Consider the following 12,938-nt stretch of genomic DNA (forward strand, 5'->3'; position numbering starts at 1 on the left):
TTTTCTACTTTCCTGATTATCACCATTCTAGTGTATGTGTAGTGGTATCTCTTTGTGGTTTTGATTTGTATTTCCCCGGTGACTAATGATGTTGAATATCTTCTCAGGTCCTTGTTGGCCATTTATATATCTTCTTTGGAGAAATGTCTATTCAGGCCCTTTGTCTGTTTTTGATTGTGTTGACTTTTTGTTGTTGAGTTGTACAAGTTCTTTATTCTAGATACTAGACTCTTATCAGCTATATGATTTGCAATTGTATTCTCCCAATCTATAGATTGTTTTTTTAATTTCTTATCAATGACCTTGGATTTACAAAAATTTTTAATTTTAGTGAAGTCCAGTTTATCTGTTTTCTCTTGTATTGCTCATGCTTTTGGCTTCATATTTAAGAGTCCATTGCCAAATACAAGGTTGTGACGATTCATCCCTATGTTTCCATCTAAGAGTTGTATAATTTTAAGTCTTTTAGTTCATTGATCCATCTTCAGTTAATTTTTGTATATGGTATGAAGTAGGAGTCCAGCTTCATTCTTTTGTATGTAGATACCCAGTTGGTCAAGCACCATTTGAAGAAACTATCCTTTCCCCATTGAATGATCTTGGCACCCTTGTTGAAAATTATTTGGCCACAGATGTTTGGATTTATTTATGGACTCAATTGTACCTCAGTGGTCTATAGAACTATCCTTATGGTAGTACCATACTGTCTTGATAATTATAGCTTGGTGATAAATTTTGAAGTCTGGAAGTGTGAGACTTTGATCTTTTTCAATATTGTTTTAGCTATTTAGGGACCCTTGCAATTCCACATGAATTTGAGGATCAGTTTTTCTATTTCTGCAAAATAAGGCTGTTGGAATTTTGATAGAGATTGCATTAAGATTATTATAGATTTTTGAACAGAGAAAGTGACATGACTAGAACTCTCCTCAGACAACATTTTAAAAGATGAATAAGAAAAGGAAAAAAGAGGAGACTGGGAGACCATAAGAAGAGTTAGCACAGCAGAAAGGCTTGGACCTAAGTTGTGGGAGTGAAGAAAGGACAAATGCCAGAGAGACTGTGGAGTCAGAGTTGAAAGAAATCTATTTATTCACTTAATGATTTGCACCCCATTATTTTATGCCTTAGACACTGAGGATGTGATAGTGAACAAGAGGGATATGTTATTTTGCTTTCATAGAACTTGCACTCTAATAGGGCAGGGACAGAGGAACAGTAAACAATGAAGTAAAAAGCAAACTATGATCAATGCTATGAAGAAAATGAACAAGCTACTTGAAAGAGATAACAGAGGAAGGCCTACTTTAGGTAGGAGAGGCTTGTTGAAGGAACAGCTGTTTAAATAAGACCTGAATGATGAGGAGTTAGCCTTGTGAGGGATGGGAGGGTTGGAAGAAGGAAAGTGTTGTAGACTAAGAAATAAAATTATCAAAGGCTCTGAGAACCTAAATAGGAAAGAAAAGTCAGAGATGAATCCAAGGTTTTGAATTTTGGTTACTAGGTAAGCCGTGGTGCTATTAATAGAACATGCTTGAAGGGAAAACCATGATTGTATTCATTTTGGGGGGAAGATATTTAGCAGGTAGATGGAAAGTTGGAACTAGAATTGAGAAAGTGGTCATGCTTCAGATTAATATACTGTGGCCTACTGTATGGAGATGAAAATTGAAGACATGAGCTTGGATGAGAAAGCCAGTTCCAGTGAAAAGAGCTCAGGACTTAAAGTTGAAGATTTCAATTTAAGTCTTCTTCCTATTATTGGGTGGTTGTGATACTTTGGGCAATTTCTCTTTCTAGAGTCACAAGGCTCTATATGATTGTCTATTCTGTTCTAATGATCTATTTGTCTATATGTTCTAATGATCATATTGTCTTGATTACTATAGCTTTATTATAAGTATAACATCAGGTAGTTTAAGTCTTTCAATGTTTTTTTTGCTATTTTACTTTATTTTTTACTCTTTTTTAGATTATTGAGGTATAGTCAGTTTACAATGTTGTATCAATTTCCAGTTGGTGTACAGCATAATGTTTCAGTCATATATACATACATTTGTTTTTATATTCTTTTTCATTATAGGTTGTTCTTTTAAAATATTGTTTTGGCTTTGTTTTATGCCATTTTGGCTTATGAAGGTTTTCACAGGAAAGCTCTACTTTTGGATAGGGAAACCTGTATTCCCAGTTTTCTTCATTCCTTGTGCACATTTATATTTCCAGAAATCTGGAATCATTTTCCTTCTATCTGATGGACTTCCTTTAACATTTCTTGATAGTGTGGGCCTGCTGGTTATGAATTCTTCAGCCTCATTTATATATCTGAACAAAATCTTTGTATTTCCTTCAGTTTTGAAATACGTTTTTGCTGGGTACAGAATTCTTGGTTAACAATTTTTTGTTTAGTATTTCAAAAATGTTGCACTGCTATCTTTTCCTTGATCCGCTTCTTGCAAGAAATCTGCTGACATCTTTACCTTTGTTTTTCCATACATAGTCTGTTTTTCTGTGGCTACTAAAGATTTTTCCTTAATCACTCACTAGGTTTTAGTAATTTCATTGTGAAATGTTATCTCAGTATAGTTTTCTCCATGTTGCTAATGTTTGGGTTAATAGAGCGCATCAGATCTTGGGTTTATTATTTTTTGGTGGGGGGAGTAATCAGGTTATTTATTTATTTATTTATTTATTATTTATTTATAAAGGAGGTACTGGGGATTGAACCCAGGACCTCATGCATGCTAAGCACATGCTCTACCACTGAGCTATTCCCTTCCCCTAGATCTGTGGGTTTATAATTTTCATCAAATTTTAAAAATACCAGTTGTATTTCTTCACATGTCTTTCTGATCTCATTCCCCAACCCCACCCTTATCCTCTCCTTCAGAGACTCTAATTACAAGTATATTAGGCTGCTTGAACTTCAATCCTATGGCTCATTGATTCTCTTCTCTTTTTTTTTCTAGTTAATTTTGGAAAGTTTCTATTGTGTGTCTCCAAGCTTACTAATCCTTACATTTACAGTGTCTACTCTTCTGTTAATCCCATCCAATGTAATTTTTAACATTTTTTATTGATTTATAATCATTTTACAATGTTGTATCAAATTCCAGTGTAGAGCACAATTTTTCAGTTATACATGAACATATATATATTCATTGTCACCTTTTTTCTCCATGAGCTACCATAAGATCTTGTATATATTTCCCTGTGCTATACAGTATAATCTTGTTTATCTATTCTACAATTCTGAAATCCCAGTCTATCCCTTCCCACCCTCTGCCCCCTTGGCAACCACAAGTTTGTATTCTATATCTATGAGTCTATTTCTGTTTTGTATTTATGCTTTGTTTGTGTGTGTGTGTGTGTGTGTGTGTGTGTGTGTGTGTGTTAGATTCCACATATGAGCGATCTCATATGGTATTTTTCTTTCTCTTTCTGGCTTACTTCACTTAGAATGACATTCTCCAGGAGCATCCATGTTGTTGCAAATGGCATTATGTTGTCAGTTTTTATGGCTGAGTAGTATTCCATTGTATAAATATACCACATCTTCTTTATCCAGTCATCCGTTGATGGACATTTAGGCTGTCTCCATGTCTTGGCTATTGTAAATAGTGCTGCTATGAACATTGGGGTGCAGGTGTCATCCTGAAGTAGGGTTCCTTCTGGATATATGCCCAGGAGTGGGATTCCTGGGTCGTATGGTACATCTATTCCTAGTCTTTTGAGGAATCTCTGTACTGTTTTCCACAGTGGCTGCACCAAACTGCATTCCCACCAGCAATATAGGAGGGTTCCCCTTTCTCCACAGCCTCTCCAGCATTTGTCATTTGTGGATTTTTGAATGATGGCCATTCTGACTGGTGTGAGGTGATACCTCATTGTAGATTTGGTTTGCATTTCTCTGATAATTAGTGATATTGAGCATTTTTTCATGTGCCTATTAATCATTTGTATGTCTTCCTTGGAGAATTGCTTGTTTAGGTCTTTTGCCCATTTTTGGATTGGGTGGTTTGGTTGTTTCTTATTAAGTTGTATGAGCTGCTTATATGTTCTGGAGATCAAGCCTTTGTCAGTTTCATTTGCAAAAATTTTCTCCCATTCCATAGGTTGTCTTTTTGTTCCATCCAATGTATTTTTCACCTTAGAGGTTGTTTTTATCTGTGGAAGTTGGATTTAGAAATTTTTATACTTTCCTTGTCTCTGCTTATATTACTGTTGTAATAATTGTTTTAATGCCTTTGTGTGTTAATTTGAAGATCTATGTCAGTTGGTCAATTTCACTGATTGGCTTTTCTCCTCATTATGGGTCATATTTTTTGCTTCTTGGTGTACCCTGTACTGAATAGGAGATATTGTGAATTTTAACTTGTTGAGTGCATTTTATATATATTTGTATTCCTGTAAATATGCTTGAATTTTAACTGAAATGCAGTTAAATTACCTTAAAATAGTTTGATCCTTTCGGATCTTTTATTTTTTGGCAGCACCCAGGCAGCATTTAGTCTAGGGCTAATTACTCACCACTACTAAGGCAAGACCCTTCCAAGTACTCTCCTCATTGAATTGGGAGGTTTTCTAGTCAGCCTGGTGTGAACAGCCACTATTCCTGGCCCTCTGTGAATGCCCAGTAGTGTTCCTTCTAATGCTTCCAATGGTTTGTTCTTTCCTCGACCTTGGGTAGTTTTCTCACATGCATGCACTGATTAGCTCTACTGAATTCTCCAGGAGGACCCTTTGCAGATCTCTGGCATTCTCTTTGTTGTTACCTTGTCTCCCATGCTTTGTCCTGTGAACTCTAGCCATCTTGTTCTCCCTAAACTCACAGCTCCATCTTCTCAACTCAGGGAATCTGCTGGCTCTCCTGCGATTCCCCTTTCCTATGCCATGGCCTGTAATTTCTCTCATGGTAAGAAGCTGGGGTAAACTTGTTCATTTCCATCTGCAAGGGATCAGTTTCCTTCACTGCCTGATACCCAGTATCTTAAAAACCATCATTTTATATATTTAGTCTGGCTCCTTTTTGTTGTTGTTGGTTTAGGTGGGAGGGCAAATGTGGTCCTTGTTACTCCATCTTGGCTGGATTCAGAAGTTCCCCCAAGGCTCTGCTCTTAAAAGTTACCTCACATTTTGAGGAGGGGAGGATTTCTAATAGTCTATAACCAGTAGCCTCTGGTACAACCACTCTGTAAAATGAAGTGTGACTGTTGTTTAGTCTGCCTATTTAATACTTCTTAAGTCTCCACAATATTATAAAGGTTTGCTGTGACTAGTGATTTATAGATTGTTTGGGCCAAACTTAGAGCTCTGGGGCCTCCCTTAAACATGCCAGTGACATTTTCAAAACACAAGGAGCTATTGATAGATTGCAAATCAGTTTTCACTCTTACTTGGTAGTCATTCTGCAGACTTGGTTCTGCTTCTACTTGTGTCATTTGGGTAAGGTTGCAGTTAAGGAAATTTTACTTTCTAAAGATCTTAATAGTATGCAGGGCCCCCTAACAGGCAACTTACTGTGAATCGAGGGTTTATTTCTGGAACACTAAAAATCTTTCTAGTCCAACTCCAAGAAGTGCTGTGTGATTCTTGTTTATCTTATTCTTGAAAGTTTATTTGAAATTAGTAGGGGAAACTCCTATAATTTTATTTGCTTGAAAAAGAAAAGACCAGTTTTTAAAATTACAGCTAGGGAGAGAGGAGGCTTAAGGAAAACTGAAAATAATCATAGACTGATTAATATATTTTTAAGTACTTAATATGGGTATATATGTCTTGTTTGGGAAATGGGGTGACTTTTTTTTTCTACTCCATGAATCTCAAAAGATTTTGTCTTCAAAAAAACAGGTCTTATTTAAAAATATTTTGTTTTCCCCTTTTTTGAATCAGTCCCATATAACTGCCCATCAAAGCTTTGGTTAGCATGAAGTAACTAGTGTTACTTCAGTGTCATGTAATTTCAGACAAAAAAACAGAGAATCTTGCTGTTACACGTAAACTGAATAGCCTCACTGTAGATGAGTATATAATTTTTTTTAGGCTTTTTGAGATTTCAAAAATAGCTTTTTCTTCCTGGATTGGCTGGAGCCTGGGGACATCCAGCCAGCTTACTTTTGGAGATAAATATTATAAATAACAGAGAAAACAAAATAAGATAGTCTTGCTAAGTACCACATTGAACAGTACAGATTCTAAACATATAGCATTTTTATTGCACAGAGAGGACCCTGAGCTGAGCTATAGTAGTCCAGACAGGTAGCCAGGACTGAGAAGAGGTATTCTGAATGGGGAAGCAGTGGCTCTAAGTGTTCAGTGACAGGAATGTTGGCTGTATGTTGTGGTTACTGTACAGTGAGCAGATATCTGTCAGATAAATGTGTACCCAGAGAGTAGATGGAAATTAGGTAGAAAAAGTAGGTGAGAGTCAGATCCAAATCCTGAGTTCTTTGCGTTTGTACTTTACACAGAAATCACAGTGAAAATGAGAAGGGTCATTGAAGAGACTCTAATGGAGAAAGCCAAGGACCTAGTTACTAAATGTGAGGATTGAGAGTGAAGAAGAGTCAAAAGTTTTGAGCTAGGATAAGAGTGTTTTATTATTACAAATAGAGAAGTTAGAAAGGAGAGCTTGAATGAAATGATGCCAGAGATCCCTGAGGCTTTTTCTATAAATTCCCAGTTTCTCTGTGTGGCTCCTGACTGGACAATGCTTTCTTTCCCTGTAGCCCTTCTCTTTTCATTGTTGAGCCCAGCAGGGTGAAAAGGAGTGAGGAAGGGCATTTAGAGATCATGAGGTCACCGGGCCTAATCTCTCTATTTTACAGATAAGGAAATTGAGGACTTCAGATATTGTGACTTCCCTACAGGCCACGTAGCTCGGCTGGCCTCTTGGCACTATTTTCCGAAATTCTTCTAGCAAAATTTACTGTATATCAATACTGCTTGTTGGCAAAGTGAGCCTTGTTTCCCCACCATAATTCAATTATTTATTAACTTGATTCCTCAAATCGTTTTTCACCCTCCAAAAATCAAATAAATTAATAGTTAACCTGATTCCTTTCTATTAGTCTGATTTTCTCCCCTTTATCCATGTATGCAGTCGCAAACCTAACTAAGCAGTACACTATGGGCATTAATGCCAAATTTGGGTCTGCTGTCTTGAAAAGCTGTTTGAGAGGAGCTGTTTGAAAGGAGAAGGAATGATTAACATTTATTTAAGCCTGGAATGAGGATTCTTACTTCCCAGTAAGAATCTTACTTCCCAGTTTTTAAAAGAACGAGTTTGTGTGCTGGAGATCAATAAAGGAACTGCTTCCTTTTTTTGCCCCTCTATACCCATTCCCTGATTTCTCACCCACGGAACCCTGCTATCCTGCCTGAACAGAATGAGATTAACCGTTGTCCTAAATAAGTGAACTCTTGTTTTAAGACGTCTCGCCCAGCCCTACACCATAGCTGGAACCTGAGGAGGGTACCTTCTCTTTCTCTTCTCAAGCCTCTCTCCTCATCTTACCCCAGGGCTGTCTCTCCTATACCCCTTCCTCCTGCTGGAGTCCCGCGCCATCCCTCGGGTCACATCCCCCCCAGGCCTGATTGCACCCTGCCTACAGCTTCTCTCTCGGCTGCACCGCCCACGAGAGCGCCGGGGCGGGGGCAGATCAGAAGCCCCGCCTCCATGTGGGCGGGACCAGCGGTCGAGACGGCGCCGTCGATTGGTGGGGGCGGGGACTGTCCCGGGGGGCGGGAGACGCGGCGTGGAGGCCGGTGGAGTGTGGCGCAGCAGTGGCGGCGTTCCCGCTAGCCACACGCGGGGCGTGGGTCCGCGAAGGTGAGTGTGGGGAGGGTTCCCGGCGCCGCGTGGCCAGGTGGAGGGACCCTCTCGGGTGTGCCCGAGGCAGGTGAGGTCTGGCCGGTGCCACTTCCGCGCGGAGTAGGAGCGCAGGGCACGGGCGGGCGGCCCCGTGGCGTGAACCCCCGGAGGGAGGCAGACAGCGAGTCGGGCTCCAGCTTGGCAGCGCTTGTTCATGGCATTAACTCCTGGCCACGAAACCTTGGCGTTGCTCCTCACATCCCCTCCCCAATCTCGAGAGACCTCAGATACTGTAGAGATGTTTATATTCTTTAAAATGTATTTCTAGTTGTTGGTTCAGGACTGGAGGAGCAGCTGAGTGAACTTACGGGGCAGCTTTATTTTGACTTCATGTTACTCAGTTTGCAGGAACAGTGTGACTTGTAATGGGATTGTTATTTAAACAAGGACACCAGAGTTTACACAGGCAATGTATTGTGGAGATTAAGCGAGCAGGCTTTGAGGCGAAAATGCTTGGGTTTTAAACTACTTATTAATTGTGAAAACTTGGGCGATTTGATTAATTTCTCTATGCCTTTGTTTCTGCATATGTAAAATGGGATGAATAATAGTAGATCCACACTTACAGTATATATATGAGAATTAAATGAGTTACTACTTAGTGCCTGGAGCATAGTCCACAATAACTTTGGCTGTTTTCTTTGTTATGCAGTTAGATGGGCCTCAGTTTTCAAAGTTGCAGGACGATAAACGTTTCTGCAGAGGTGTTGGTTTGGGGATTGGGATTTCTTTGAAACAACTGTCAAAGACTGAATCCCACTGGAAAAAGTCTCATTACTTTTCTGTCTCCTACTAGCGATGTGATCATCTACCTTGTTCCAAATCAAAGCCATTCTCAAATGATACTGAAACCTCAGAGTCTTGAAGGTTCTAAAAGAAGGATGAAGAAGGGCAGCACTTTTCTAGTGAGTGCAGAGTAGCATCATTTTAGACAACAGCTCTGGTAGGTTTGTTGAAAAGAAGTTCATACCACTTTATAGAGAACTTCCAAGTTGTGCTATTTTGGGCAGGTGCTTATTTGTAATGTTATTGCAAAATGACTTAAGCTAGGGTACCCAAATACATAAATAAACTAAACATCATAGGAACTCTAACTTGCCACAAAGAACCTCAGAATTGAAAGGAATCTGAAAGGTATCAGACCAGCTGCCCTTAACAGATAAGAATGAGGCCCAAAGACCCAGAATGAATTAATGGCAGGATTTAGATTAGAATTCAGCTCTGCTGAGCAACAAATTATAAAATCGAAAGATGATATTACTTCTAGTGTGGATACTAGTACTATTTTTATTTTTCAGAGTTTTATGGTGCTGTGAATGGCTTTTCTCTCAGCAACATCCTGCTTGGTAGCTTAATTGCATGATTCATAATCATTCTTCAGCACCTTTGATTTAAATCACAAGTCTCAAAGTTGCTACATCAGTGATTGCTTTGAGAACAAGATGATTGTCTTCTTAAGCTTCGTACAAACATGTTCTAACAGTGCTTTGGTTTTGTTGTTTCATGCAGTCCTTTTCTCTCATGTAGGCAATGTAAACAGCCAGTATAAACAAATTGACCTAGGCTGTTTGTTACCATTGTGTTACTGGTGAAGTTTTCTTGATTGGGTGAGATAGTCACCAAGTGCTAGCCCAAGGAAATAGGACGGGGTCACCGTCTTATAAGAGATAGGCTGCAGTTGCTGCTAACTTCAGAAGCATCATGGAGTGAAATTATTTGGAGATTTTGGTCTGATAGTTGCTGACTCTTCCCTGGCTCCTTGCAGAGTTCACTTCCTCACTTCTAGGTATTTGTTCAGATGTTACTATCTTAGTCAGACCCTCCTATTTAAAATTCCATACAACCTGACTCTTTCTGTAATATATATTTATCTATTTACTTACTTGTCTATTATCTCTGTCTGCCACTAGAGGATAAGTTCCATGAGGGCAGGGGTGCTTGCCAGTTGCGGTCACTGCTGTGTCTTAAGTGCCTGGAAACCATGCCTGGCACCAGGGAGTGTCATGTGTGGACCTGATGCAGACACTTCCAACTGGGGCTAGTAATTACTTAAGCCAGTTCACAATTCATTTTGCTCTGCTCTCTCCTCTCCTCCCTCTTCTAGTTATTTCTCCTGTTACCCACTTGTAAAACCCTGAGGCACTGTTGATTCCTCCTTCTACCTGGCACTCTGCATGCAAATAATTAGCTACTGACTTATTTCTCCTGTCAGATTTTTGCAAGCCTGCCGTTCCTATTGTTGCCGAGTCTCTATTTCTTCGAGCCCTCCTCCATTTCATTTCGTCCTCCACACCTACAGCGCTTCCAGTTCCCTTTTTAAATGCCTTCACATCCTCTTCTGCAGAGTGAAATACAGAGCAAGAAGCCTGGCATTCAGAGTTCTCTGCAACAAAATCTCAAATCCACTTTTCCAGCCTCTGTCTCCTGTATATAAGAAAAGTAATTTCCAACTCATGCTTGTAAATATGAAGATAAAATAGGGCTTTAATGGTAATGCCTTATAAAATCCCAAGGTGAGTGTTGCTTCATGACAGTTTCTGTTTCTGTTTCTATCAGTGAGTCTTTTCCCCTAAGTGGGCAGGAAGCTGGACAAATTGGACTAATGCATGTCCCCTGTTTGTACTGAGGACTTGTTGCTGCCCTTTTTGTTTTGAGTGCCCAGCCTTCAAAACCTCTCTCACATGTCATCATTACCCCCAGATAAGTTGAGATCAGACTGGTTTTCCCTTCCTCTGAATTCTACTGACTTTTCATGCCTTTAAAGAATTTATCACTATCTATTTTGATTTGTAGTTCTTTGGGCATTTGTCTTTTTTTTTTTTTTTTTTTTTGCTGCATATAAGCTCCCAGAGGACAAGAAGCATGCACATACAAATTCCAGTTACTTTTTTAAGGAAAAATAAGATACATACCTACTTATCTGTTTTTTTTTTTTAATAAAAGTGAACTCAAAGTTCTCTTTAAGAGGTCTTTAAATCATTAAATATTGAGCCTCAACCATCATTTCTACAATATGGACACTTCTGGAAGAAGGCAGGGGGAAATTCAGTACTGAATTAAAAGATTCTAGTGGAGATATCAGGGTCTGGATTTTTAGAAGGGAGTTGGTGTAGGGAGAGCAACATAGCCAATACCCACGTGGATGGACAGGCAGAATTTGACCAGAAAAATACACGAACTCGCTCAGAAAACCGTCAGGACAAGACAGACTCTACGGGGCACATCTGTTGCTTTGGGTTTTCTTGTGGGGAATTTTTCCTAAGCTTTATTTTGTTTTTGCATCTCCAGGCACAGAGAAGCACGGTCTCCCTGATTTGTTTTCTGAGCTGGGTAGGATTGAACTTTCTCTTCCTCATCTGCGGAAAGTAGTTTACCATCATTCCTTCATTGTTTAATAAAATGTTCATACCTCTTTTGTCGTTTATTTTCTGGATATATGGAGAAGATATATGCCAGAAACTTTGAGTTCTTTAGAGAAAGGTGTTAGATACATGATACTTGAATTTGTCTGTTGTTGAACCTTTCAGTTTTATTGTCTTGTATCAGCATTTGGTTTAATATATTTTGCTTCATTTTATTATAAACATACCGTTGAACATATCCCAATTGACTGAACGCTTTTATTTTTCTTGTGGCTTTTTCGAATAGATTAAAACTTGTTCTCACAACTTGTGTAGACATTTCTGCAGTTTAATTCTCTCTTTCCTTCCCTCTTGCCTCCCAAACCTCAGCTGGGGTTTTCCCTTTCTAGGGCACCCATTAGCCTAACTTATTTTCTTACAAGTTTCATCTGAATTTATTTTTTCTTTCCTGGGATGAAGCTGCAGTTTCTATTGACAGGGAAGTGTTGGTAGGGAAAAAAATATGTGTATATTTATATCATATGTCCTAATTTTTGAAATGTTAAAACTTTAAGGCAAAATTTTGCCTATTATCTTTACTAACAGCAGCTCATGTAAGGTCAGGATTTAAAGCTAACGTACTTCAGCTTATATTTAAGTTGTACTCTACATTTGTAATTGGTTGTAAGTTTTGTCCTTTGGGGAATTTCTTCTAACATGCTAAGCAGTGTAGTTCTACTGTCAGAAGAGGAATCTTGAAAACAAATATTTGCTTTGAAGTAGAGTTAGTTTCCTTTATCATACTGTATACGCATCTGTGTTTACCTTGAGTTCTTGCTTGTAAAACACCTTATTTAAGGGTGTCATCAGATAGGATCATTCATGCAAATAATAAAGTTGGGGCATAGACTAATTACATCTCTGCAGTACATGGTAAGCACTTTGTAAGTATCTGTCAAGTACATAAATCTTTATTTTTAGGGAGAATTTTATGAAGATATTATAGCATATTCGTATGTATACTAGCAGGATTGATCTGGTAAAGAGGGAGAAGTGATTCTGGAGATGGATGAAGGAATGATGAGGCAGTGGCTGCTTTGAAGATCTCACTTGCATTCTTTGGCAGTTGGAATTTCTAAGCATCTCTTTCCACCTGTTTGTTGAAAGAATAAATTGAATTAACAAATGTCTGTTGAGACTTACTAAGTGCCTGGCAGTAAAGGAGTCACAGTTTCTACCCTACAATCAGGGAGGTTTTCAATAAACAAGCCACTGCAACCTTAAATGGTAATAAATGCTAAAGTGGAAACACCAGGATGACTACAGAAGACCAATTTGGGGAAGGGCCCCTTTAGTTAGGGTGGTCAGGAAGGCTTGTTGGAGGAAGTGGCCTTTGAACCAAGGCCTCAGTGTGAAAGGGCTGAGGGGAAAGCATTCCATCCAGGCAGAGAGGACATGGGGGCAAGAGACTGGAGCTGGGAAAGTGCCCAGTGAATGTGAGAATTGGGAAAGGGCTGTTCGAACTGGAGTCTAGTGACTAAAGGGGCGAGGGGCCCTGGTGGGGTGCAGCTGGTGAGGTAGGAAAGGCAAGAGGTTAGGCCACGTGGGTGCTTGCAGGCTGTTGGCAGTAATTCAGAGTTTGGATTTTATTCTGAGGGTATTGGGAAGCGACGGAAAGAGCTTAAGCAGAGGAGTGAAATTGTCAGATTTACAGTGGTTAAAAAATT

The 12,938-nt window shown here is 39.2% G+C and overlaps 1 protein-coding gene across 10 annotated transcripts in view; it reads left to right on the top strand.

The window, feature by feature from the left end:
- Positions 1 to 12,938, top strand: part of SGK3 (serum/glucocorticoid regulated kinase family member 3) — a 96,019-nt gene that overhangs the window by 33,209 nt on the left and 49,872 nt on the right. The window contains exon 1 of one of the 10 annotated variants that reach the window (XM_031441536.2): positions 7,724 to 7,828. The exons of 8 other annotated variants lie outside the window; for them this stretch is intronic. The gene's annotated coding sequence lies outside the window, so the exon portion shown is untranslated. Of the gene's footprint in view, positions 1 to 7,723; positions 7,829 to 12,938 lie in introns of those variants that run through there. One more of the 10 variants, XM_031441538.2, reaches the window with a different exon arrangement.

This window comes from Camelus dromedarius, chromosome 30 (assembly GCF_036321535.1).
Source record: "Camelus dromedarius isolate mCamDro1 chromosome 30, mCamDro1.pat, whole genome shotgun sequence".
NCBI lineage: Eukaryota > Metazoa > Chordata > Mammalia > Artiodactyla > Camelidae > Camelus > Camelus dromedarius.